Here is a 27,565-nt window from a genome sequence, read left to right as displayed (position 1 = left end):
TGGCTAGTGAGAAGTCCCATCGTTCAGAATAAGGCGATGTGGCACTCATTGCTCCACTAACGACTAATCAACACAAACACCAGCGAACGGACGACAACAGCTGCGGTAACAATAGCAATGCCGGTAACCTGAGTAGATTTTGCAGCTGCAGAGTGGAGACAGCAACGACGGGGGTTTACCAACGAAGCCCAGCGGCCAATGGTGGGTATGCGAACGTTACCGGCTTAGATCCAAATTGGACCAGAACAGGAGAGCGGGTAAAGTTATTTTTAATTATTAAGTTAATCGATTATTTTGCTTCGTACGCTTGCTCGCACAGTCTTTCATTTTATTAATGTCTATTATTGTTGAAGGAGAGTACCACGTCAGCTTCCTTCTCTCGTGTTCCCCTGTACGCCCACCATTGTATTCATCTGACTTTTTTTTACTTAAATTTACTGTCAAATGGTGTGCATATCTATATATTAGTATATGGAACGTAGCTCTCACTGTATACTAGACTACTAATCGAAATGATCAAAGTGTATGCAATATTTTCCTTTCGAGCTTACTGCTGCTGGTCGCGCTGCGTGAACACGATGTCTTACAAGTCTGTGACGAACCCGCATCTCCCGACCTTATATCTTACCATTCATAATCGATCACGATAGTATACTTGGCGTTGATACACAACGTACCAATGCTATAACTATTAGTTTAGCCTGCCTCTGTTACTACTGACCATAATGTCACTCGACGCCAAAGGTCTCCCTAGTATCTCTTGTGTCAGCTGCTCTTACGGTGGGTGCAACGTAACGTAACGGCCGTCATCAAAGTAATGTCAATGAGTCACTGAAATGATTAGGGCTATTTTAAATGCTCCCATCAAAGACGCACGAGCATCATTTAGCTAATCCGGCGATAACTAGAAGCTGTTCATTCACTAGTGGAAAAATGGCTTATGAATGATAACACTGTCCATTGTAATAATATGCACTGAACGACGTCAATGTAAATACACACACACACACACTACACAATTTAAAAAGCCACAGAAGGAGAGACCGTGTGCTGCTTTGTCTCGGAAAGGCCACGTTAGGTCTAGTCCATCAAGCAGTTTTTGTGCGGGTTCAATAACAGGTAGCAGGTTTTTGTAGACGTGTATAGGGCAGACAATCTTCTCGTGTAAATGTTTTCGTTATTGAAAATATACGAACATAACAGAGCGAAAATTCATACGGGTACGAATCTTCTCATCAATTATATATGTAAGACACGCGTAAACACACTGAGAAATCATAAAAAAATACTTCGCCACTCTGATCTATTGCTTCAGTTGGTTAAATCTAGCTCAATGTAGCAGCACTGCACGTAGCATTTTCCTAGGTATTTCAGGCAGTGGACACATGGAAGTCTTAACGCAACACTCGTATATAAAAGCATTATATATAATTTTAATTAAAATCGAAATGAGATGCCACTCTCGTTTGTTTGTAATGTCACAAACGGGCATTCACGCTCATCTGAATGAAAGAAACAGATACGAAAATGTTAATCAGGAGAACATAATGCAGTTTACCGAACGTATTTTTCCTAGTGAAAAAAACAATTTTTCGAGCTTATCATATGCAAGCACAAATGGGATCCCTGGCTTAAATTTCTCTAATAACTCCATTCTGCGGCGCTGCGAGATTTTGTTTTACAAATAAAGTGAGTCGATAGCATTTCCACCAGCAGCGTGGTCGTCCGTCTCACGAAGCGTTTATTAGAATGCTACTATTACATTATTAACATTTGACAACTAACATAACAGCAGCTGCGGCAGATCTTTTATTGTCCCATGACACGAAACGCTATCAGATCTCAACTACGAGGGTTGAACAATAGCACCATACCTCCGCCGTCATCGAATAAACACCCCGCTGACGTGCGCCGACAACAACAACAGCAGCGGCGGCGGCGGCGGCGGCCACGCTGGCGGGTAGAATACAACGCAACAGGTGACTGGGGTGACGATTTCCCTATAAAAGCCAGACTCGCTTTATCTCAGAATGCAGTTCCTTAGTAGTTAACTGTTGTTGTGAACAACAACAACGACCGTCGATGTTACCACACAATAGCGTAGAAAGAAAACCCGGCATAGCGCAGATGAAAAAAACGTTAAAATGCGTGACTACAAATAACACTTCTCTTTGACTGAAAGTAGACGTTAGTTGATTTCGATAATGACGCTTGTCTCGGGCGAAGCGGTGTAAATACTACTTGAGAAGGATAAGATTACGATGGCCGGTCAAGCCACTGGAATCTATTATAACACCAATAATAATGATAACAGGGCAGAGTCGAACATGAAAAAAATTATAAAAGGCTGATGGTCGCTAGAGTCGATGACAGCTGCGGTCAGTTTGCATGAACATCGCATCAATAAACCCCAAACGTATACGTATATATTGTAGCTTTATGGGCGTCGATGGATTGAATAGTGTGTTGTTGCCATTGTCGTAGTAGTTAGCCATTGTTATTTTGGTCACAAAATGCTTTTTTTCTTTGTTTCTGTGCTGCTTTGAGAAGGTTAGTCGGCAGCTGGCAGGCTAACCTAGCGTCAGGCCGAACCGCTATTAGGTGTCATGGAAATGCGCTCGACTCCGTTACCTCATCTCGAAAGGCAAGCGTTCCCTTAAAATGAACTATTCGAGAAACAGCCAAATAAAGCAGAAAGGCTACTGGAGACGCTTCATATTCTGCAAATTAATTTTCAGTGTCTCAGGCACCCACTAAAAACGAAAAGAACGACATAAACAAGCTTAAATTAAATTAGAATTAGATGAAAAGGCAAGAACAGCGTCGGTGTAACCCATAAGGAGGGCAAAAAGGTATGATGGAGGCGTGTACTATCGTTATAAAAACTGATGCAAATTAGATATTTTCTAGAAATTTCGAACCAATTGGTTCAGGTCAAGACGATACGTGTTCGAGTAGCTCAACGACGTTTTACAGATAGCCGTCGATCGGTAAGACCAACATTCATCAACAGCGATAAATAAATCATGGACATCTAGAGCCCGGTAAAAAAAAAAAAAAATAGAATCCTTCTATTTCGACGTAACATTAGTAACGCCATCTTCAGGGGCAACTTTCCGCTTCAGTAATCCTTTCCGTAAGCAACACCAACGGCAGGCATATTATTAACAACGCTAATAATGCACAGGATGAAATATAGAAATGAATTATCCAATTGGCTTATCGAGCTACCAATGTTGTAACGTGGATGTACTTGAATAAAAAAAGACCGAGGCGTAAAGAGGAAGGTCTTCTTTTTGAATAGATCTTTAACGATCTGGATGCACCTGGATACGAAGTTAATCAACAAAAGTTGCCCATTTGTTTTGTACGATGAAGCAGACGGTAAACTATCGTTTGCTCATAGCGCCGTCACTAGAATCTACATCTTGACCCAATACGCTGTACGTTTTGCGGCTGTGCGGCGGTGACGGCGACGGTTGAGCTCCTAGCGTTATTTTTTTAGTCGCGCAAGCACCGGCGCACACAGACGGAGAATCGTGGGAAGACAACAGGATAGAACGCCAATACCACGAACAACAATGATTTCATCATTGTCGCGAAGTCATCCAAGCTAAGGAAGTGGCTATTCGGTCTTGGTGGGTTCGAAAAACCAAAAATTGCACCGTTCATTCTGTCGGCAGAAGCAAGGCATCTATATCAGTTGGTTTTTTCGTAGTTCGCAAATGAGTATATAGTTGCACTTGTTACGATCCACCGATTGGGAGAAGAACACATTGGAAAATAGTTAAATCAAACAGAGGTGTTCAAATAAACTGTAAACAGTTATTAAAATGAAGAAAACAAATAAAACGGTCTGCTACCCCCGCCCCCTGTCTAAGTCGAAGACGGTCCCTGCGCATTAAAGCTGAACACGTGTTGTATCCGCCGTCTAGAAGCACTCTTCAACTTCAAACAAGGATATTTAAAGTGTCGGTCCAAAATTTGCCATTAATAAGTAAGGGCAACAATGTCAACACAAACGGCACTAGCTTCCTCACTGACTGTAAAGTAATTTCGTTCTGACAATAATTTACACGTACGCCTAGGAAGTCTAGTCTCGCTTTAGCAACTCGGCGGTGACCAAAATAAATCGTATGACAAAACGCTACTGATAGCAGTTTAAGTTGCTGTTTAATATAGCCCGTCAGTATTCATCAACACAAAACCAGCATTATGATCTATGCTTTGCTTTCGTTCATATGACCGTCCGTGCGTCCAGGCCTGGCGGACCCTGCATCCCGAGAGAGGACGTAAGCGACGTCGTGCTTGAATTCCACACATTGTTCGTCTGACTTGTGCAGCGAGCGCATTAGATTAAACATAACCGGAAGGCCACAAAGCCGGAGGCATCGCCCATCGCCAGCGCTCCTCCCATTGTTAGCCGCAGACCTAAACCCTGCCAGTGAGATCACTCACTCGGTCAAACCATTATTCTATTATGCCCTCAAATCTCCCCGCAGCCCGGCCACTCATTAGTTCAGAGACAGTAGAGATACGCACATATATCCAGTAACGACAATGGTAGTTACTATTAACGCTGTCGTCAATAGTAGCATCGGTGGAACAGGTGGAAGCGGTACTGAAACTGGAAGGATCTGCATCAAATACATAACATCCACTGTCCTACGTCCACGTTCCGTGACAGGGCATATTTTCGAGCACAGAGGATCATTATCTTTCCTGCTTTGTACACGTGTACGCTTTGTTCTTTTTTTCTAATTTTCCACAGCAATTTCCCTTATGCGCATGCGGCGACAAAAAACGAACTACACCCCCCTCGTCCTCCTCCCGGATATCGTCAGCATGTATGTATCAGCACGATGCCGAATGCATGTGTGATCAGGTGCGAAACGAATGCCTGCCAGCGGCATGCAGATACTTATGCGCGAAGACTCATGTTTTTCCTCATCTGATTTTTATTATTATGACTGTTGTCGTCCTGTTTCGAGATCCTTCCGTCATAAAGGCGCAGAGTGGCAGCCTCATCGCCAACTGGAATAACGGCGATTAGCGCTCTTTCGCCTTTACCCCAGCATGTGACGAATGCGTCGTACATTTACAATGTAACCGTTCTTCTATGAAACGCCATAAGACAACGAAAGTTCAGCGAAAACCAAGAATGAAGGGGAGATACTTGATGGAACGGTGGCATGAACGGCGGGAATCGTTCTGAGCGGGCCGAATAGTTGGCTTAACACAATAATAGTTGGCCTTTGAAAATTCTCGGATCGTTTCTAAAACATATACATGCCTTCGGATTTAAAGATTATGCCATCTGTACATATGTTTATCAAAGAAAAGCTGGAAACATACTAAAAGCAATTGAATTGGCAATAGCGCTAGCAGCGATTGTGACGACGATAATGTTGATGGCCGTAATGATGATGATCCTGCTGCTGTTTATGAGGCGCGCTATATTGAGCGATGGTTGATTTGCTTCTATACGAATAATAGATCGCCGGAATAGCACTTCATAAGTATAATCTTTATTTAATAAAAAGAAAAAAACGAAAAGACTAGGTAGCTCATGTCATCTTTAAGGAAATGGCTAGATCGGCTTTGCATTGAGATTAAGGGTTGTTTCCTGAAAGTCAACGTCTACGATTTCATTTCGTACTCGTTATTTATTAGGCTTCGTTTTGTCTACAGGTAAACAGATGGACGCGGCTGGCAGGATGCTCTTTATTTACAATTTAATACATGTTAAATTCTACAGTAGAAAACACTATATATGCGCTTATTCCTATGTTTTAATTTTATAATTATTCATATAGAATCCTGACATCCTTGGGTCGTCTATGTGGAAATGTAAGAACACTAACGTATTTTCTGTGTCATTCCAGCTATTACCAGTGCTAAATGGACACCTTTTTTGCGAGTGTCCGCCAATACAGGTAAAGCATCAATAAAACGTTCATGCAAACAAAATGATAAATATTGCCCTCTGTAGTTAAACTTTTCTATACTCACATGCACACGTTCCTTTGATTAGACTTCAACTGGCCGCAATCAATGTGTTGTTCACTAATAATCAAAATAAGAACACCCTGTAATGTGTGGAAACGCTATAATTCCCTTTCTTCCTTACGACTAAAAGTGTCGCAGTATCTTTGTTGCCGTTTTTTTTTTGCCATTAGCCATTGTCTGAACGCAAGTTATCTATGTCCGCACCGGTTTAGATTATTTTAATTATCGATATGAATAATTATTGATAAATATAAATTGACCGCTTTGTTGGCTAGTACAGCTTTTCTTATTACGTTCAACATTACAAGTCTCGTTCACATTCATACAAAAACAAGCTCTACATAGATTTCTGTACAGCTAAAAGGTATTGCGATATTGTCCGAATCAGAGATAGCCGTCTGAATTTTGTCGTTATGTTATCCCAAGTGGTCTTATCGCATTGTATCAATGCGTCCAGTATGTGCATGGCTGATAATCACCGGCCATCTCATTGGTCTATAGATAAATTAAATTATAGTGTTAACGACAGACTTCTTTCTGTACGTTAGGTCGTAAAACACCGGTACACTGCTACAATTTCATTTTTTCCTCCCTTCTACTTTCCGATAGGCGCTCTGTTATCGGAAAACAAGATTATGCCAAAGAGGACGGATCTGCTCAATCGGAACGATGCCAGCAAATACGCGCAGACACGCCTGTTTCGTATGAAATCTTATCATCGAAACGTTAAGATAACGGAGTTCCGGTTTGAAGAGCTTTAACTTGTTTCGAATTAAGTTCACTATTACAAGGTTACCATCGACGTTCGGGCTATTACTGCTACTACCGTTCGTCGGTGTATCGAACACGTGACGAGAGCAATAAGCAGTCGCAGCATACCATATGTGTGTTTGAATTTATATAGGTGTATATATATATAGAAGATGACCAATACAATACGAGCAGTTCACTATTTTTTGCAAGATGTTTATCATTAGGCAATACTATTCGGAGCCGATCGCATCAGCATGGTTTCAGTGATAAGTTATTATCTGAAAAGTACCATGCTGGCTTTATTGTCTGCTACAAAGGCCTGTTAAGAATGCACCAAATCACCTGTGTTTAACGCATGACATGCGCAATTATAAAAGCCGCATAATATTTGTTTACCGAAACGATTGTATACCGGTGTCATGCACCTATTTGTTGTCATTACTATCATGAGCATCAAAGAATCATTGCGGGAGACTTAGTACGTCTACGACAAAAAAAAAACTCATAATAAGTAACTATATGAGAATAACTAACGAGCCCCACACTGTTGTTTATCAGTGGGCGAGTACAGCATCTAACTGACTATTCTATGTGTTGGTACAAAATTAAGCTAATCTAGCTGTATCTGTTAGAGCAGCAGCACTAGCGACACCGTTGGCGGTTTGACGCTCGCTAAAGTCGGTAAAATCGGCTTATGGTCTTAACGCTACTATCGTAGATAGTCAACTCCTCACACACTATCACCGATATCATCGTTATTATTATCGGCGTCATTGCCGCCATTATTTAACGCTTTCAATACGACTGAATCAGCAGACGACGCAAACGAGCCACATAATCAATTGCCTTGTTGAGTGGCTTTGTTGAAGTTTCTCAGGTAAATGTCGTCATTGAGTTTTGTTGTTGTTTTGATTTTCAGACGGCTAAACACGGGGGGGGGGGAGGGGTACCAGCACCCCGTGTACCCGTTGGTACTGCTGCTGTCGCTGTTTTCATGGCTAAGCCTTCACTAATAAATCGTTGTTCATCGTAGGATTGTGACGTCACGGTTAGTGCCGATTCATCCACGCCTAACGTGGGTATTTGCGTGAGTGTCTTAGCCTTTGTAAGGTTTATATTAAGATGTTGTCCTAATCGCCCCGGGTCTCGTTGGGACGACAAATGAAGCTGAACCGTCGGTTAAAAAACACCGATGGGATGACTTTAATCGAACAACGAGAAGCCAATTCAGGGTTCTCCTTTCATCTTTTTGTTTCACTTTTCTCTGCTTTTGTCACCAGGTCGATATTGCTGATTTCGCTTGAATAAGCCGCGTAAAATGGTTGACGTAATCGCTTCTTATCTATGCTACAAGTGTAGACAAAATTAGTCGTTTGATTTCGCGTCTCAGGCACCTCCTGGGTGACCAATAGCGCTGAACAGAAAGGAACGTGAATGTCGCTTATCTGCTAAGCACCTTTGTTATATTGACCTGCCATAGCTATCACGTAAACTCTATAAACAACGACCTTCTACGTGCTGTGAAGACTTCGTCATAAACCAATCTTTACTTTGTTGCCAATTCGTTTAGTACTAATTTTATCTTCCTTGGCAGTATCACTCAGGAAGGTATGGTGCCTGCATCATATTCATGCAATCCTGTGCATCATCAGGTGAGGTACAAGCGGGTTATACCTATTTATTGTCATCCCTTCAGACCCACTCAGTCTGGAACGTTTGACAGATTTTGCTCTGAGCGAAAAATGGCTATATCGCTCACCGTTCCATCGCACCACATATGACCAATATGCGATAAAAATGTATAACAGGCAACAATTGCAAAGAATGAAAGAATATATCAAACTGCAAGGCAGCTGCTGCGGCTGCTGTAGGAATCAAAGAATTCTATACACTTACTGTGAACTTACTGTAAAAATCTACCTACTCTCTATGTGCTTGTAGCTTTCGTAATACGTCTCTTTCGATTGTACCACAGTAGCCAACTAATGATCGCTCATATTTTCCCCGTTGCTGGCGGTATTGTCATTGGGCTGCTGCTTCCTCACCATCTGTTTTGACTTACCGTTGTTCGCGACATTTCAAACAAAGACGGATACACACATGCGATACACAGACGTTTCTAATCATAATAATCACGGTAACGATTATTTAACCCTCTCAGAGTCTGTTAGTGTTGATTACCCATCCAGCCAGTAGCGACCGGACCTAATTTTTGCGCACTGGAGCTAGGTTAAGGTTAGGACAGAGGTCGCTTGTAGGTAGAGGTCTTAACGTAGTGCTTTTTCCTGTTGTTTTCCATCCGTCTTCGCGTTGTAGCATCGCCACCGCTTTTCAGCGCATCTGGCATAATTCCTCCTTCTCTTTTTGTCGGATACACGTAACCGCACGAGCGGCTGGCATACACGCCCGAACCGAAAACGTCGTCACAAATAATCATGACAGCAACGCCACGAGCAGGAACAACGACGATTTGAATGAAACTGTGACCGTCTATAGACACGCCTGTCGACGGCACAAGTTGCTGTCGTAGCGGCAGTGCGAGCTTCGACAATTCCATCATCATGGAGCGACAGCTTCAGCGATAGAATGGATATCATCTTCATCAAAAACATCATCCATAACAACAACGACAATGACATGACTGATAGGCAAATCATGCGCAGTCTATACGCGGTATGATTATGGAAATGGCAATGGCTTATGACAATGAGCAGCAGTTTTTCAACTGCGTTCACAAAGTCGGCCAGCCAGCTAAAGCATGCACACAACCGGGAAAAGGACGACTAAAGCAGGCGTAGTAACTGTAGTTGTGGACGCTGGTGGGATAACAATGCGAAGGGTTTCCGCCCCTGTGTCCGTTACTGCCTCTGCGGTCGCAACCCGGTCGAAGTGAACCACCGTCACCACAATAACCATCAGTCCGTGGCGGTTACTGATGCTTGGGAGGCCGATGCTGCACCATCGCCACCTTCAGCCACCGCCGAACTCTGGCTGCTGCTCACGGAAGAAGTGTAGCAAACGAGATGAGAATAAAAGGAAAACGATGAAGTGGTGGCAGCGGCAACGACGAAAGTCGTCAAGGGACAAGTCATAGAAAGCGGTATTTTCCTTTTCTCCGTCCACCTCTCCCCCAACCCAGACCCCAGGACACACGCAACCAGACCAGCAACTTCCACCAGCGGTAGCGTGTCGAGCAGCTATTTTCTTCCAGTTACCACCCCAGCCCCCTAGATCAGCTTCTGCTGCTGTAGCTTGAGAAACGGAAGAAAGAATGGACAGTTGAAGTAGAACGACAACAACAAGCGGGTAGATAGCGGGTAAAAAAGTGGTTGATTGGTCAGTAGTTTCTGCGAGTCCCTTTTTGCCCTTCTCTTCTACTGTACCCATATGATTGTTGTTATTATTGTTATATCCTGATAGTACTCAGCAGGAGGGTAATGGCAAGTGGATACGTTGTTGGTAGCGTTTCAACACCATTATCAAACTCTTTTTGCCTTTTTTTGATTTCGTTGTCATTGAATTGAGTTGTGTAATCTTTGGTGCCGCGACGTCGAGCTGCGGCAGCTGAATGGGTAAGAGGTAACGTCTCACAATGGGCGCGAACGCTTCCGTGCCGAGTTCAAAACAAACAACATGGTAAACATGCGCATCATATAGAAGCATAGCAACGCTTGGGTGAACGACTTCCGTTATAGTTAAGTGGCGACAAGCACAACTCTGTCTGGGCTATTTTGTCAACCATGCGCGACAGTCTGACAGTGACTCGAATACTGCTCGGATAGACGTATACTGCTGCTATTATTGAACTCGCCAAATTCACAGTGGGTTGCCTCTGGAGACAAACAAGCATCCACAGAGCAGTGAATTGTGAGAAAGGTAATCATGGTAATAATCACAGAAGTGCTATATCGTCATTGGATAGTTACCGTAAGAAAAATAATAAGCATGAATGTCCACGCAGAGTACAGACATCCACCGGTTAACAAAGATTCATTGTATTCTTTCTTTCTATATATATACACACATGTGTGTCTGAAGGAGTTGCCGTACTCACTAGCTAGACAACGGCGCCTTGTATATAATTACACAGATCACCTTCCCGTCTATGTGGAAATAATAACACAATAACAATGATCGTTATAATAATGGTCAGAAGTAGCCTAAGCTTAGCGGTGGTATTGATCAATAATTGCTTATCCAACACTTGTCCAGTGACGTAATTTCCTCGCTGCCTAGAAAAATCAATTTTTGAGCAAACATAGTGCTAGAAGAAGAACTCGATCTGAAGCCAGATTACGAATCAATCAATCAATCAACACCCGTTTCCCCTCCCCCCTTTTACTACAACGAATCTGCCTCGAAGGGGTAGAGATAAGACGATTTCGTATGGCTTATTCGACCATAATTACTATATTATATCGTTATGCATAACATGTATATAAATCAGCTAATCAATGTGGCGTCTCTAGTAGCTTCGAAGACGGACTTCGAAGCCTCCTACCGTCTACGGCTGTGCGCCGACGTCGGTTCAACCAGTACACTGAGGCCATTATCGAAATGGTTACGTTACACTAATGAATCAGGAATCGAGGATGAACAAAAGGAAGGTATGCCCTAGCTTGTTTCGGCCACCTCAGACGAACACGCCACCGGACACAGAGCAAGAAGACGACGACGCCGGCATCAGATATACACTACGGATAAAAGGCGTGAAACTGCCTGGATAAGTCGTTGAGGTACTGACAATGGGTTAACAGCAATAACGCTAATCGAAATTATACGTGGCCGCGGTGAGGAAAGCTCGTAGTAGGGCGTTTGCTAATCCTGATCAATCTGTGTCCGTTATTGTTGTCGAGTTTAGTTCGCAGTTCAGCGCGGCGATTATGATTACCTGCTTGTGATCAATCAATTGATTTCTGGTCAGCTGCATCTGCTGTTTGGCCATCTGAGTGACCGAATGTGTCCGGACGCTATGTGAAAATTGACATTAATTCAAGCGTACTGTATATCGGTTGCCTGTTGTATCGTTGTTCTTATCATATCGATATTATCATCGTTGTTGGCACTGCCTCCCCCGAAAGAAAGAAATAACCCTCGAGAGAACGGGTAACAACAAATGCAACGATATCGAATTGATGGACAGTACCAATCGTCAAGCTAGCTCATATCATCGTATATTGATCAGAATTATTTTTGTTGAAATTTATATATATATATATATATATATACTTTTGTGTGAAACGGTGACTGATCGAATGGGAAGTGCCTGAGCGGCGGCTTTGGATGGCACCGATCCTGTGCTGGTCAGCACCCTGTGTGAGTGTGTGTGAGGGGAGGAAGAGGGGAGCAATTCACGACTGACTGGGGTTTGTCTGCTCTCATTTGTGGCAATATAAACAGCCAAAGCGGAGAGGAACAAAAGAGACTAAGCAACGCTGTCATCCTGTCCAGTATTATTCTAACAGCGCTAAATTTTGCGCACGCCAGGGGGGAGTGCGCGATGCGGCAAAAATCCGCCGGGGCAAAAATAACACATTTAATGTTCAGCTAGTTAACGACGAATCTTCAATAAAACACTACATTATTTACTAGATGACAACGTCCGCAATCTATTATCTATACGTATACCTCTGGTTGGGCATAGATGGCTATGTAGTGTTCTTATGCCTCAGCTTCGCCAACTTTCCGGTAAATAACAGACAGCCGACCCTTAGTATCCGTAATTGTTCTACGGACATGAGATGACACAAAAGGATTTTTTAGGTCCATTGAAAATTATGGCAAACACTAGTATTTAATGCTATGAAACTGCTTGATCAATTATTACTTGTTCCCGTTTTAGAAGCCCCTGTTAACATTAGCTCTAACACAAATAAGTACCTGGGGTAAGCGCTAACAAAGTAGAGAAATCAATGTATTAGAGAAGCCGTATTATCATTACGTCTCAAATGGCAAAAGAAGACACGTTTCAAACAAGTAAATACAGCCTAATCGTAGGCAACCCCAACGTAACGAACGCGTCGAAGATTATATGACAAGCTCCATTTCCCGTCGTCACAGCCAGCCGCTGTTGAGGGGATGTCGATCATAACCATGAGAGTCACTCTAATCCTAAACTGCTTCCTGGACCTTTGTTTGCCATCAAGAACACGAAGAAGAAGCCGGGCCCTGTGCGGACGCGGCAAACAGCCACGTATCTGACATGCCGATTTCAAATCGGAGAATTTGAAATTATGCAGCACTGACGGCAACGAAGTCGACCATAGAAGTAGTCAAAGTCTACATGCGCTTAGCATAGCCTTTTAAGAACGCAGTCTCTAACCAATAACCGACTCAGATGTCTTCGCATAAAGCTGAGCGGTAGGATCGCTTCTACCGTGCCATCCTCCATCCCCTGCCTCAAAACGCAGTGGAATCTATATTATGTAATAGAAACTGTATAAGCAGTATTGGTGAACTTCACTTATGTAGTGCACAAGAACTGCGCTGATATAATCTAGTGTAAAACTATCGAGCAGGAATTCAATCGGGCTGAACGTCTGGTACGAAATAGTGCCAGAACAGCCATGGTCAATCGTCGATTCGCTCTGAGGCATTATCATCCGTAGATTTCTCCTTTTGACCATTTAATCACTTATTTCCTTTTGTCCGTACTCAGCTCACACTGATCGTTTCTGTTATGGTCGTCCGATCCGCTAACAAAAACTCTGATCAGAACGGACTGTAGTATTAATGGCTAATGATGTACGTACATGCGCTAACTCGAACTCACGACCTACGAAACCCGTGATGGAATTACGAGAAGCGGAGTGCGCTTCAAAACATCCTGACACTGGTTGGTGATGAAACACCGCGTAACGAACCTTAGCGCGGTAAAAACTAAAGAAATCCTAAACTGAAATAGAAGTATGAGCTTAAAGAGCTTAAGCTTGTTTCATTGTCAGCTAGCATATACCGTATAGGACAGCTGTTAGCAATCAGTACAACAAACCGGAATCACCTATGTTTTTGTGGGGGGCTGAAACAGCATCGAATGAGCTAACGCTTAATGGGAGAACACTGCGACAGCGACAATACCTCCAAATTGCACAAGCAGATGGAGCGGTACCTTAAATCGTACAGACCAAACCAGACATTTTGTTCAGAAATATACCTATAGACACACAAAAATAGAACAAAGTGATTAACAGGCCCGAAAGGCCGCTTACAGATTGTATCATATTAGATGTATCGACAGCGACGCCTCGCAAGTAATTTCGAGATATTGCGTTCGTTGGTCGTTTGTTTTTCTATTTTCTTTCCTTTTCTTTGGATCGCTTCTTATTTTTACGGATGTCGGCTTGAAGTTCTTTGATGACATGGCTAAACCTATCCAATGTATTCAGTGTAATAAGCTGTTGCCGTTAATGCCTGTCCGTCACGGGTCGTATACAAGTGGCGTTCTCCAATAGTATCCTCTTCCGCGTAGAGCCGAAAACGACGCGAAGGAGACGCCGAAAAGGAAGAACAATATAACGAAATAAATATCGTTGCACCAGCGGTTCTTTACTCGATGCTGGGCTCGCGCGTTGTTGTAGCTGGCTAGAGCGTGTATTGTCTTCCATCTATAGCAGCGTATTCAGGCGTTCAGAGGGACGGAAAGACCGACTAGGTGACATACAAATCGAGAGCGTGAGATCGTGCATAATTGAACTGTTTTAGCATTTCGAAGCAAGGGAGGTAAAGATAGCGGCAGCAATCACTTTTGATGATGCGCTTTTCATGAATTTGCTATAAGCACGTACCCGTATGGTAATATCTGGGAGACCCTTTACATGTTTGTGGCTGAAGACATACGGTGGCCAGCGTAACGACCCACATGTAACTTTGTACAGGGCCAATTTTGATCTGACTTGACGAAAGCTCGACGCAGTGAATTATAGAAACTGTGGAGCTTGTATTTGAGCCCCATTTATAGTTATAGTAAAGCTAAAATCGATCGAAAAGCGACTTGTAGAGGTGTGAACGCTCGAGGCCGTACCAGAAGGCATCAGGATCAGGCGCTTTTTTGGATAAAATTTGCTACCGATACAACAGCGCCGCTAACATTGAATAATCAATATGATCTCTCATATCTTGAATCTGAGGTATGGACTTGAAGGTCGGTCGGTCTGTATGATAGTGCAGTGCGATGGCTGAGATTATATTGCCGACGAGTGCTTATTTATTGCTTGATCGATAGAGTGAAATATCAAAGCGTCCGATAATTATCCACACCTCATCTATGCTACCATATGATTAGACATAACAGCCAAATAAAATATTGATGACCATATCAAAACTACAGATAAATTTAAATATGTCCCAAGTAGTTTCACTAAATAATTACGATAATACTACATAGCATCAAAGAGTCATAAATTATCTCTTTGGGGAAATAAATTTTTTTTTTTTATTAAATATTTAGATTAATTTCACACAACTGCAAGTCACTTGTATGTACACTACTCGAGATTATTAATAATAAACAGAATTACCGCAGGCGCATCTCTAATAATTATGTTTATAATAATAAAGTAATATTATAAAATTATATTAAAAAAAATTACATACACTACTATAAAACGTGCTCCCTGTTCCGGCGACCATTGAAGCAGATCGTTAGTCCAACAGTTTTGTTATGTAACGGGCCGGATAATTTTTACCTTAGAATAGTTCAAATGGCAATGGTCCAAACACCATAGGGTTACCGCCGTATATATATCGCCGTAATGGCGATGGCAGGAGCTGGTAATGGCTACTGCTGATGATATTATGGCGAAGGCTATGCGGCTGTGATTGACACGAAGCGACTCACTCAGCGCTGAGTTACGCTAGGTAAGAGATCAGGCGATGGTACCAGCTACAGCTATTGTCAGCTATAACTGTAATAACTCTCCGGTGATCTGACTGAGTTAGTCGACTCCACTAGTCAAAGTACTCTAAGCAGCGGGTGATACCTTGCAGGATTTAGTGACTAGATTGATTGTATTACACGTACACGTGCGTATGTGGACTTTTCCAGCCTTGTCAGCGTTTGATCGTCGGTTCCCAACCCACTCGGTCGGCAATAATTCATATCAAGTTATGCAGTCAGTTACCTAACGTCCAGTCTGTCTAAGACGTTCAGAAACCAGCTTGTCACTGCTACCTTTCTCTTCATCCGTTCTGAGAAAAATACCCAGTATTCAGTAGCAAAAGGAAGCGTGGGCATATTTTTTCGCCAAACACGTGCTCAGAAATCAGCCAGGAACCAACAGGAGTCCACTCAGGCCCCTCCACTTCGCGGTACTGCCTTGATGTTGCCCCGTTCCGGCTACTCAACCAGTGGCTACTTTAATTATTCGATCGATTGGCAGTATTTTATCATCCGTTTTTTCCGATCGTTCCCATATTATACCCATCCCGGTATACCGCCATATACCGGGATGGTATGCGGCCAAACGAACGCGCGTGTACCATACGGCGTTATCATTGCCGTTCTGAGAAAAAAAAGGAAGCAGCCCCCACAAACTATCGCCATTTACCTCGACTTCTGCACTAGTTGTAGTATGAGCAGTCGTATTCAACCTGGATTCAGTTACGTTATCGGCAGTTCCTTGACATAGACTGTGTGTATTTATCCATCTACAATACTATAGTAATCTAAGGGACGCGCGTATACTGGCCAGGTGTCTGGCATTAGATTGTGTGCCGGTATGTAACAATGATTGAGAATAATAGGAAAAGATGTCCGAACTTTGGAAGCTGCACTCACTTGGAACGGCCGAAAAAGATCATCTTTTGTCATCGTTTACTAGGGATAGGCAGACTCCCATCATATAGCTGATGGTGATGACGTCGTATCAGAGGCCCCAGGCGAAGAAGCTGCTGGAGCTTGTGGCTCAATCCAACAAAAATAACCACCGATCGACAAAACAAATAGCAGATACATAGTATTCAAGTGGCGATCATTGCCGTAGCCCCCGCATTTGAAGGCAACTATCATCCTGAATCGCGGTTAGTACACCTGCATTCAACTCCAATATGTTAAATATCACTTTCTGTTCAGGTTTGCGTTTCGTTGTCATTATTCATGCATTGCATTAGGTTAGGGCCTGCCAAGGGCACCGACGGACTCCCGTGTCATCCGAATGTTCAGCATGAAGTGATCCAGGTCTCACCCATCCAATGACTCGCCACGATCACATGACTAATGGCTGAGTAGCTGCACTGGCAACGACCTCCACGGTATCACGCGTTATGCAGGTACATCAACAAACAAACGGAGCATGGTTCTTATGCAAGGATACAAGCTCACGAAATCGCAATGCAACGCATCATGTATGAGTAATCAGGAAGGCGCTTCAGTAAGGCGTTGAAGCGTTTCCATTTCGATGTAAGGCCTCCTTAAATTTCTGTACCTGCTCACTGCTGCCGGATTCAGGGTCTCACCAGCTAGCATTGTATTATTCTCGGTTCTTGCCAGACGAGGTCACGTCGCGTGGCGGTGTGAAAACTGCCGACGACAACGACATACAAAGCATTTGTGCTATAATATCTTAACAATTTACTACCGCACAATTTTTCATTGGTAAAGCAAAATCCATCAGTGGATCTAGTTTAATTTATCCGTGCCTCTAGTCGTAGGTACAGATGATACTTTGAAAGGTAAACTCGGTCCAAACTATGTAAAACGACAGGCAACACCATAAACGTGAAGACGTCCGAATCAATGGTAAAGAAATGTAATTGCCGCGGTGGTGGCAGACCAGAGCGATAGGCTTCGTCGATCTCTTGTAGCTGACAGCCTTCACAATGACGGGAGATAGTGCATAGGCGGCCAAATGAACAGATACCGCGGTGGGCCAGGCCACAGCTGTCGGCTTTCTGTAAAACGAATCTTTGTTTCGCCATTTCCGGCATTTGATGCCGTCTCTGTAGCAGCAGAGTAGCAAACATATAAACTAAGGCAGATGTTAACAGAATCATCAATTCCCCGTAGCCGTTTCGGGTTCAGGGATATTCCGAAAAGGGAAGTCAAGCAAGCCCGCAGATCGAACAGTAAAGTAGCTGAAGCATACGTTAGCAAGCGCTGTACCAACAGACAACCTCGATGAAGTCACTCGAAAGATAGTGATCGCGAACGTCTACTTACTACATACGCTCGGTTAAACGCGAAAACATACTCATCTCATAGCGACAAAATCTGCCCCACAGCACTTCGGACAACTACTTTGAAAATCATAGCCTCCAATCTTGACAAATTGCTTATAGCGACTCTTCGTCTATGTTTCGTAAAAAAATGATGGCACAGCATTTGTCTTGTCTACAACGCACGTCTATTCCAGAAAGATATTAAGGATGAATTTAAGGGCGTGTACGCACAGGTTCGTATGTTCGTTTTTAACATACGTATATATGTAGATATATACGTACGTTTTCTATATTTTTCTATAGGCGTAGGTACTAAGATGATGAGGATGCTGGTACCTATACTTTATCAATAAGATCACAACCCACAAAGTAGGACATGATCTCAAACAGTATATACCGTGCAATATGCAATATGTAGAAGTTAATCAAGGATGCAAGCCAGTGGAATAAGGGGCAATTGTTTTAAGACATTTATGGGAGACCCTTGGCTGAGTCGGTCGGCTGAATACGGAAGGCCTTCAACCCACCATAATTACTAAAAAAAATATGGGAAATTGTAGGTGGGTAAGTAACATTGTCCACAGCTACTCGTAAGCTTACAGACAACAACTTAAAAAAAATCAAAAGAAATCTCTCGATCTATAAAAAAAAAAAAGTAGATTTAAGTCCACGACGTAAAGCACGACGTATTTCTCAAGCGTGTAGCTGACTTCGCATGACATTTTTATTTATATTTGTTTCATCAGTGTTAAGAACATTCGCAATTCAACGCTTAGACCCCTTTTAACTGATGGCTTGTAACCAGTCCGATCTCCCGCAGGAAAGACCGCATCAGAGTTAGGTTGCAGCGATAGAGAAATGAAAATCTGGTTACGCTAGACATTGGAGTGCTACTATATATTACTGTAGCGTCCGTAGACAATATAGTCATACATAATTCTGTTTACTTGGCAATGTTCACGACATATTGCCGAAGTTCCCATACGTCGCAAGATAGTTTTCCCACTAGCGTTTTTTGCTAATGGTAACGGTAAATGTACTATGGACGGCATCATGGGGTCATTTCTCCTCCCCCTCTCTATCTCTCTCTATCGCTATGTAATATATGAAGAAAATGACCATTACTGGGAAATTTGCCCAACAGGCATTCAGCAGTGTGGCAATTTTCCGCATCTTCTTGTGAAACCACCGCACGGATTTTGTGTGTGCGCAGAATTCGCATCATGTGTGCCTTATGCATTACATGTCAAGCCGGTACCGTCCACTGTTAAGGTTCGAAAGGTCGAATAATAGAAATTGCCACGCGACATTGGTCTAATTTTTTGATTTAGCTAAACCGATTGTCAGGCGAGCGGTTTTCACGTTGTTCGAATGACTCTGGACGAGAAAGCCTTTTATGTATGCATGCATTATATTTCTATGAATTATCTGATGGCATACTATGATCATTTACAGCAAAGTACTTTACCCGCTCTCCTCATGCATCACCGATAGGCATTGTTGTTGGCAACTGATCTGTGTATGCTCTAGCTTATTCCCGTTTCGACGCCGTCGTCACCGTTACCTACCACTTTTCGCGCGTCATTGCTATGTTACGATTGCACTTTCGCCACCGAGATTATCCGTTTGCCAGTACTGATTAAATGGGCAGACAAGTCCCGTTCCGATCTTCGGCAGATCGGAATTAAATTCGAAAGCCCAACGAGAGCGCCAAAGAGTCTGAGAAGGTCGACCGCTTGTCATTGCCTGGCGGACGACTCTACAGCTGCTGTCTTTCACGAGTCAAAGCGAAATGGTAGCAATCACACAGGATCTCATTACTTGTGAGGGTAACAAACGCAGGGCGTTTGTTGTTAGTTTTTTTTTGCCTGCGTACAAATCAGCGCTATCCATCGACCTTTCGTACCTCGTACCATTGCATTGTTTTCGCCTTAGCATTGTTTTCACTGCTGATGTACCTTTGTCAACGTACGTTCAACGCTTGGTTAACTTTCGAACGTATGATTTGTTTTCGCTCTACTAGGCCACTTAGTAAGCAAACCGCTTCCTATTCTTTTTTTTCCATCTCTACATAATATCTAGCATCTCGCATTTTCCATTGTCGATGTTTTTCTAGACAGTACGATCATTGCTGATATCACTGTTCTGTTGTTGATATAACTATTGTGCTGACATGTCACTCCATTTGCGACGTCGCGCCTCGAATATAAATGTTATAAAAAAGAATTTCCCATAATCTCTTATGCATCACCGCCGCCGCAGCTATCGTCACGATGTATTGTTTTATTGTAGTCGGCGTTGAACAGGTCAACAGCATTTTGCTACTTTACATTATGCTAACACAGCTCAAATAACGCATAAAGAGCGAAAACATCACGCTAACGGCAGAAGCGTCAACGGTATAACACCGTTAGTATATTCGCTATTGAACAGCTCTCAATCAAAGCTAATTATTAGAAGCCCACGGAAACAGTTGCTTGTTTGACGATCGACTCGAGCTTTATGTGATGTTGTACGGCTTGCTACCAGCAATCTCTGCGGCTTCCTTGCCGCAAATCGTTCGCCGATCGCCGCCATTTTCAAAACACGTGCAGCTATAATCGGAATTGTCCTTAGATCAATTGTCCCGGAGCAGTGTAAGAGAAAGCAAATGAAGGATGTCATTGCGAAGACAACACTTCCAGCAGCAGCAACAACAATGTAAGCACCGATCTGTACCGGCAAAGCAGACAGGCGGGCAAATGGAAACGTTATGCGTTCCACTGCGTCCTCGAAATCTTTTCTCACTGTTTCATTGAGGGGCATCCTCACGCCAGCGTTCGCCTTCTATGTCCTAGTCGAATACCGTACCCGCCTCCCATATACAACTCCTGTTCAGGCTTCGGCCCCGTTATTTGGAAAAGAAATTCAGTCACCGAGGGGCCAGCAGCATTCGGCGCCGTGAGACCGATTTTCAAGCAATTTTTTTCTTCTACTATCGTATCTGAATAGAGGTTCTGTTTATTTCGTCAGTGAGGGCGGCAGTGTACATCCCGCTATGCTAGTTCAGTGTTCGGTGAAATTGTACGAGTAGTAATAGTGGTTTCCTGTATTACTGTAATAACAATGTTAATTTTCTCCCTCGAGGACAAAGAAAGCAACCGTTTTTCCTTTCTAAACGTTTTCTTTCTTCATAGCTTTCATAGAGTAGCTTCGTTTGCGGTGAGGAAGACAAAGCAGTTCCTCGGTATGTTAGCGACAATCGCGCCCCAACTCTTAGGCCATCATGAGCTGCCATCGTGGACACTTTTATCATCTAGCAGCCACATACTTCAATGGCCACATCAACAATAGCAAAATACTGACGAATCGAAAACGCCTCCTGGGGGGCAGGGGACGCACACATGTATATAGATGCCCCTGCACGTATGTGGGGAACGGTGGTAGCTACAGCTATAAAAGCTTCAGCAATAGAAGCAGAAGAACGCATAGCCACAAAAGAAACAGCACTGATTAACACCGTCGCTAGTTGGTTAACGGCGATTTTCTAAATGAGAAATAAAAAGGAAACCAAACGAATGACAAAGTGACCGAGTAAGAGTCAGTTGCCAAGCGGGCTTGCCCACTTTTTCCCTCATTCGCATCTTTTCTTTCGACGTTTCGTTGCCGACAGGGACTATGTTAGCGGCTGGTCGGTTAGTTGAATGCCACTGCTAATGCCACCATTGTAACTTGCTCTAATCTGAATAGCGTTAGACGGCTAGATTTTTTTTTACTTCGAGAAGTAGAATGAGGAGACTGACGCCGGCTTCAAAACTGTGGAACGAAATGCGAAACTAAAGGGAACAGACAGATCAAAGGGGACAAAGAGGAAGATCCCAACAAAAACGAGCTGTTGGTAACGCCGGCGCCGGTAATTCGACTCGGTGCGTTTACGGCCACAGATATCAACGAGGCTGACAAGGGTTGTAGAGGCCCTCAGATACGAACGCGAAATACAACGGTGTAGAGATTGAAACAGATTAGCGGAAGTCGCGGGCAGGAAAAGGGTGCACATACCTAGTGTCTCTGGTCTGTCCAGTGACGCCACACTGGCGCCTGTTTCTAATGACTAAAGTGCATGTAATAAATAAATATAATCAAGACTAAATAAGCTTGAATCAAGCGTACAATTGGCAGTGGCTAAGAGCATTGAGAGGGCAAGTTGTCGGTTTGTTGCACGCACTCGTAAGTAAGTAGCTGTGCGATGGGTAAGATCCGGTGTTCCGCCAGGGCGTCACTGTATAGCATCTTGCGTGTATTTACTGACGTAATGGCGACACTGAAAACGACGCGGGGTTGTTAGTGGCTTTTGCGATGACGCCGATTATGGAGTATCGCGTCGTCTGAATAGTTAAGATAGGACACTGCCATTCGACACAGACATATCGCTATCGAAATTTATTTAGATAAATGTAAATACTGTTAACAGTTATCGTGTCTGTTATCGCCCTTTCCAGTAGGGAACCATTCCTCTAGGTAGATAACCCCGGTAGTGGAAAAAACGAATATTTGCTAGTCATATTACAGAGCCCACTAGGCTATGAATTTGCACGCCCACGTCGGCGTTCGACAACATACGAGAAGCAATCATTGCCATCATAAGCTGCCATGTTAAACGTAACTGCTTACTTAATAAAAAAAAAAAAGGGAAAGCTCAGACCTAGTATAAGGCCGTTGCAGTTGCATTAAGACTTGCTGTTGTTCATTCGTCATTACTATGATAGATGATGTTATCACTTCCCAAATATAAAACTGTTTTGATGGCCTGTCTGATTATTGAGCTGTGATCGTTGTTGTTTCCGTTAAATTTGCACGCCACTTTCCGTCTGATTTTTGATCTTGTTGTTATAATTATGACCCTTGCTTTGTTGCTTGTTGCCAGTCGCATCAAACAGCAACATCGATTCTTTTTTTATCGTTGTTGAGTGGGTATGGCTGTAACGAGCCATATGGCTGTCGCCTGCGTGTTCTAGCCTTTCAGGCTACCTATTTTGTTCGTCCCCCATGTTTCGTTTATTGTTCCGGGAGCGTCCAGTGACCACTACTGGACAACATATGGAGTTAAGATTAACGAAGGACGACTTAATGGACCTACGCCTGGCTCTCTCCACGTTTTTTTGTTTATGCATTATAACAAGTACTTGATCTACAATTATTGCAACTACCGGCCTTATCTGTCCCATTCCCCTTTCGTCTTCGTCTTTTTCTGAGGCCAGTCGAACCAACGTCGTTGGTTCTTCGGCGGCAACGACGGCGACGGTGTCGATAGTTTTTCATTGAACGATCTCATTTTGCTGCCGAAACAACTCTGTGATGAGCGGCGCATTACCGATGCACTGGTGCAGTACCGAAGGCTTCTTACGGGCCACGGCGTCACTTGTTCTCCCATTTAACAATAATAACAGCAAAAACGACATGTTTTATGGCTATATACTGACACCAGTAACTGGTTCTACCTATTTTATGATCTCACTGTTGCCCGCTGGTACCAGATCCCTCCAGCTTTCAGTCGCCGCGCGAACGTTCGTTCAGTCGGTCGGTGGCTCGGCAGATTCTTTTAAGTGGCAGATATCGCGAGTAGTACATTTCATCAGTCAGGCCAGCTCGCCACTCCCGATTCTTCTCCCCGGTGTCTCCGTTTATTTCTGCCGTCATCTTATCGCAGGGGTGGTAAATATACGCAGGGGAAGAAACGACGAATAAGATGATGTTACGGTGCTGGGCCGCAAACGCGAGAACCGCAACCTCACGAGAAAATTCTTGCTTCTCGGGAACCTCATGAAGCAGCTATGCCGTTGTTGGCTCAGGTTGTATCGAATGTTGCAACATTAACTATCGGCGGGAGCACCCCCAGCGACAGTGTTTGGTTGGTTAACCTCTGCGAAACTATCAGGAAAAGGCCGAGACAATCGATTGACAGGACGCATGATATTCATTAAGCTTCCGTAACGATTTTCGTTATTATTTTTATTATTAATTTTATAAAATCAGTAGTAATGAAAGATAGTAAAAAAAAAAAATAGTAATGAAAGAATGAACGAGATGGAGGTTCGTTAACACTTTTTTATGCCTATTGCTTCGCCGCTTTCTTGTTATTGGTAACGTCTGATCCCCGATCATCCCTAAATGAATCTGTCCATTGTCCATTTGAAGCACGAAGTATCATGCTTAGTAGCTGGTTTTCCTCCCGTTGATTAGAGCAGTCGCCAGCGGGATCGCTGCCGCCTCCGCTACTGCAAAGTTCGCTCGCGTCAGATCTTCATGTCCATTACGCGAAAAACGTATGACGATATAACAGGAGAGGCTATACGCACACGGTATACTATACGAGCGTGACTATGCTCACCGAGGCCTCCTGAGTACCAGAGCTTTCTTTCGGAGGAGAGGTCGGCACATTGATTGAACGAACTGTTTTGTCGTTATTCCCAGAAAGGAGCGACATCTCACACTCATCCAGCAGCGGCAAGAAGACGAATAAAAAGCAGATGGATCAAACCAAACCGACGCAGCCGCAACACCATCAAAAGCCGTCACTCAAGTAAAAAGCCATTGTGAGAAGGCCTTTAGTCGGTCTAAATCAGAAACGTTTTTACTAGTCAGTGGCGATGGTGACGAGGTGTACGATCTTTGCCGGCATCTTCAAACGAAAGAACGAATGAATTGCCAAGATGAATACGGCTTCGCGACGTCGACTACAACACGGTCACGTCCCTCAGCAACAATTGCCAGTGTCCTCCGCGTAAACCGTTTCTCGAGACAGACTTTATACGCTGGGATTCATTCCTATTGTGTCTTCGTTTACTTTGTTGTAGTTGCTTCCGTCCTCTCAATGTACGAATATCTTGCTATGTAACGAAATCGCCGCAGCCTCGCTCAGTTTTGCTGGCAGATTTTTTACCGCCTGTTTATACCACAGTCCTAATACTATAAAATACAGATATTCAATATCCAATGTCCAGAAATTCACGTCCTGTCGCTTCTCCGCGCGGACCACCAACCACACGTTGAACACCCTGCGCTGTCTAGACGTGCCATATATCGTCTTCCGTCGGCGCATTTCTGACTCGCTTTTTTTTATCGTCTTCTGATGCCCGGTAGTGTAGTGTTAGCAGCTTACTCTCGATCGAAATAAAGTATTATGAAAAACCAAAAGCCGTACGTCTTTGGGCTGATGAAAGGTTGGGCTGCTGATTTTGTTGCTGTGGGGTGGTCGACGCTTTGGCTGGTGCAACCACGGAAAGGAGTCGCGTTCGAAACGATGTCTATCCAACGCAGGCAGGCAGGCAAGCAAGTGCAATAATCGTAATAATAATACATCGATCAGTCGATCGCTTGCCAAGCGGTACGCCAACCAGCTGACCAACTGACTATCTCGACCGATCAAACAGACATTTCGAACAGCAGGTCAACGTCACTCAAGTAGACAGCAGCATTTGCGTCCACTGTCAGCAGCAGCATGGTAACCGCGACGGCCACAGGGAGTTCCCCTTTTATTTTTCCGTCCCCCCATCTCACATCGTTGGGGGTGATTCCATTGTGCTTCGATCATTGCGCTGCTGGGCCATTTTTGCCCGCCATCGTTGCTGCAACCTATGGCGGCTGCGCAACATGATGTTGTCTACCCAATAGCTTTGGCGAGTATAGGAAGCTGTGGCGACGATGAAAAGAGTTCTTGTGCTGTGCAATCAAATCAGGAAAAGTAGGCGACGAGAGCGTCGGGCTACAGTTACAGCAGCAGCAGCAGCAGCAGCAGAAACTGTAACAGCGGAAGTCAGCCGCTGTGACGGCCACCGAGACCACAACTGCGCCACTGGTGCGTCACCGTGGTCGCAACCGTTGTTTTTGTCATCTGGATACGAGTATATCGTCTTTTTCGTCGTTGTCATACGCAGCGTTATGAGCAAGCAAACGGCGCTAGCATCAGCCATTTACAAGTTCGATTTGCGGAGGCGCCAATGCTGTAAATTCTATCCAATGGCCCGATGCTGGTGGCGCTCGTTGCGCTCGGGTCACGACCCAGATTGTCGGCTGATTGTTGTCGGCCGGTGCAGCGGTCTGCCGCTATGGCCACGGTTGGTCACGTGGCTGCTTGAACCGTCGCTATTTTTCTTGTTGCTGTTGCTACTCATCGCGCCAACAGTTAATGCCATTTCTGCCGCTGTCACCGCAAAGGGCTCCGTCTGTTCGGGCCAACTTTGTTACCGCCTCTTGTGCCTTCCTCGCCTGTGCCGGCCCAATCTATCCCCAACAGCACCAGCAGCAAACGTCGTTGACTATATACGCTATACACTAGGAGGATTTACGAATGGAATAATGCAACGCTCAACCGCCACGAGACCAGAATGGTCGCGGCAGATTCGAAATCGGTCGCAGCAGACGACAGCCGCTGACTTGACAATGCAGAGCAGACAGCAGCACCATCTTGCTGCTGCTGCTGCTGCGGTGGGTACGATAAATGAATAGCTGAATTAATGATGGTTACGATCATTGGGTCAACAGGCCCCAGCTTCAGCCGCAGCAACGACAATGCCACCTACAGCTATAGTAATTGTAGATGCTGTTGCTAGCGTTGTTTTTGTTGATGATTATGTCGTGTGGCTGTCGCATGACAGGAATCCATATTATCTCGATTATTTTGGGCTTTGCATAAGCATTCATGATGGCGACGGTTAGTGTTGGCCCCGCTGTCTCGCTAATACCATATTAAAGACATAGGATCAGCAAAATTGTCGGCGATTCGTTGGCCCATCATATAGGCCACACAGTGACAATGGTAGAAGGCTGCGATGGATGGACGCATACCGTTAGAAGACGTTAGACGGATGAGAAAAATATCATTTCTATAATTCTTCTGCCAAGAGATCACCGGCACCGTCAGCCAGAACCATTTAGAGAAACTGATGGATCACGGTAACTATGGATGAATGAAGATGGTATGAACAAAGCGTCGTATCTAAACTCATTGCCACTTCTCATTTCTACACAATATTTCGAAAAGTGATCGAGGTCGTTGAGGCTGAGTTTAATGGGTCAGCTGTTAGGAGTCCTGTTCTTCTTTTACAAAAAAAGCACATTTTACCGTCAGAGCCAGTGATCGCGTATTTCCTCGTATTCAGATAGCGATCTAACCTCGTTTATCGACAGTACGATTGAGATGGTAGTATAGAAATAAAAAGAATGAACCGGTTCTGACAAATATTTACTAATGTTTGCCTCGTACTGGCTACACTCAATGTCATCGAATTTCCCTTTGATTTCAAATAGATTAGTATATGTACATATATATCTATGGTCCGAAGGCCGCATATTACGTCGATCCGTTCGTCGTGCATTCTTTATACAGTTAGCTATTGATGACATAAATACAAGCAACCGAAATGACACGAACTACAGCAATATATGGCGTTGCGTTCAAGGGGAAAACTCTGGGCGGCTTTTGCCGTAACCGGCATACGCTTATCTGCTATTCTTGATGCCAGGCGAAAACCAGTTTTTCCTAGAACAAAGTGTCATAGTAAACAACGGTGGGTCATTTTCAGACTTTAAGCGAATATCAGCTATTATCGAATAACTCCGCGTTGGACGATCCCCCCCCCACCCCTTAAAATCAAAAGTCCAAAATTGACAA

General features: G+C 43.9%; 1 protein-coding gene and 1 long non-coding RNA gene across 4 annotated transcripts in view; one reads left to right on the top strand and one right to left on the bottom strand.

Annotated features, from left to right (window-relative positions):
* The window catches only part of spir (spire type actin nucleation factor), a 251,696-nt gene that overhangs the window by 104,901 nt on the left and 119,230 nt on the right, over positions 1-27,565 (bottom strand). The gene's annotated exons all lie outside the window — the stretch shown is intronic.
* LOC147758757 (uncharacterized) lies at positions 64-15,519 on the top strand. The gene is made up of 4 exons (XR_015318672.1): positions 64-201; positions 2,551-2,644; positions 5,886-5,936; positions 6,619-15,519. It is a non-coding gene; the product is annotated as an uncharacterized LOC147758757 (long non-coding RNA).

Source organism: Varroa destructor, unplaced genomic scaffold (genome assembly GCF_002443255.2).
Source record: "Varroa destructor unplaced genomic scaffold, Vdes_3.0 BEIS01000001.1, whole genome shotgun sequence".
NCBI lineage: Eukaryota > Metazoa > Arthropoda > Arachnida > Mesostigmata > Varroidae > Varroa > Varroa destructor.
This window is presented reverse-complemented; position numbering and strand designations above follow the sequence as displayed.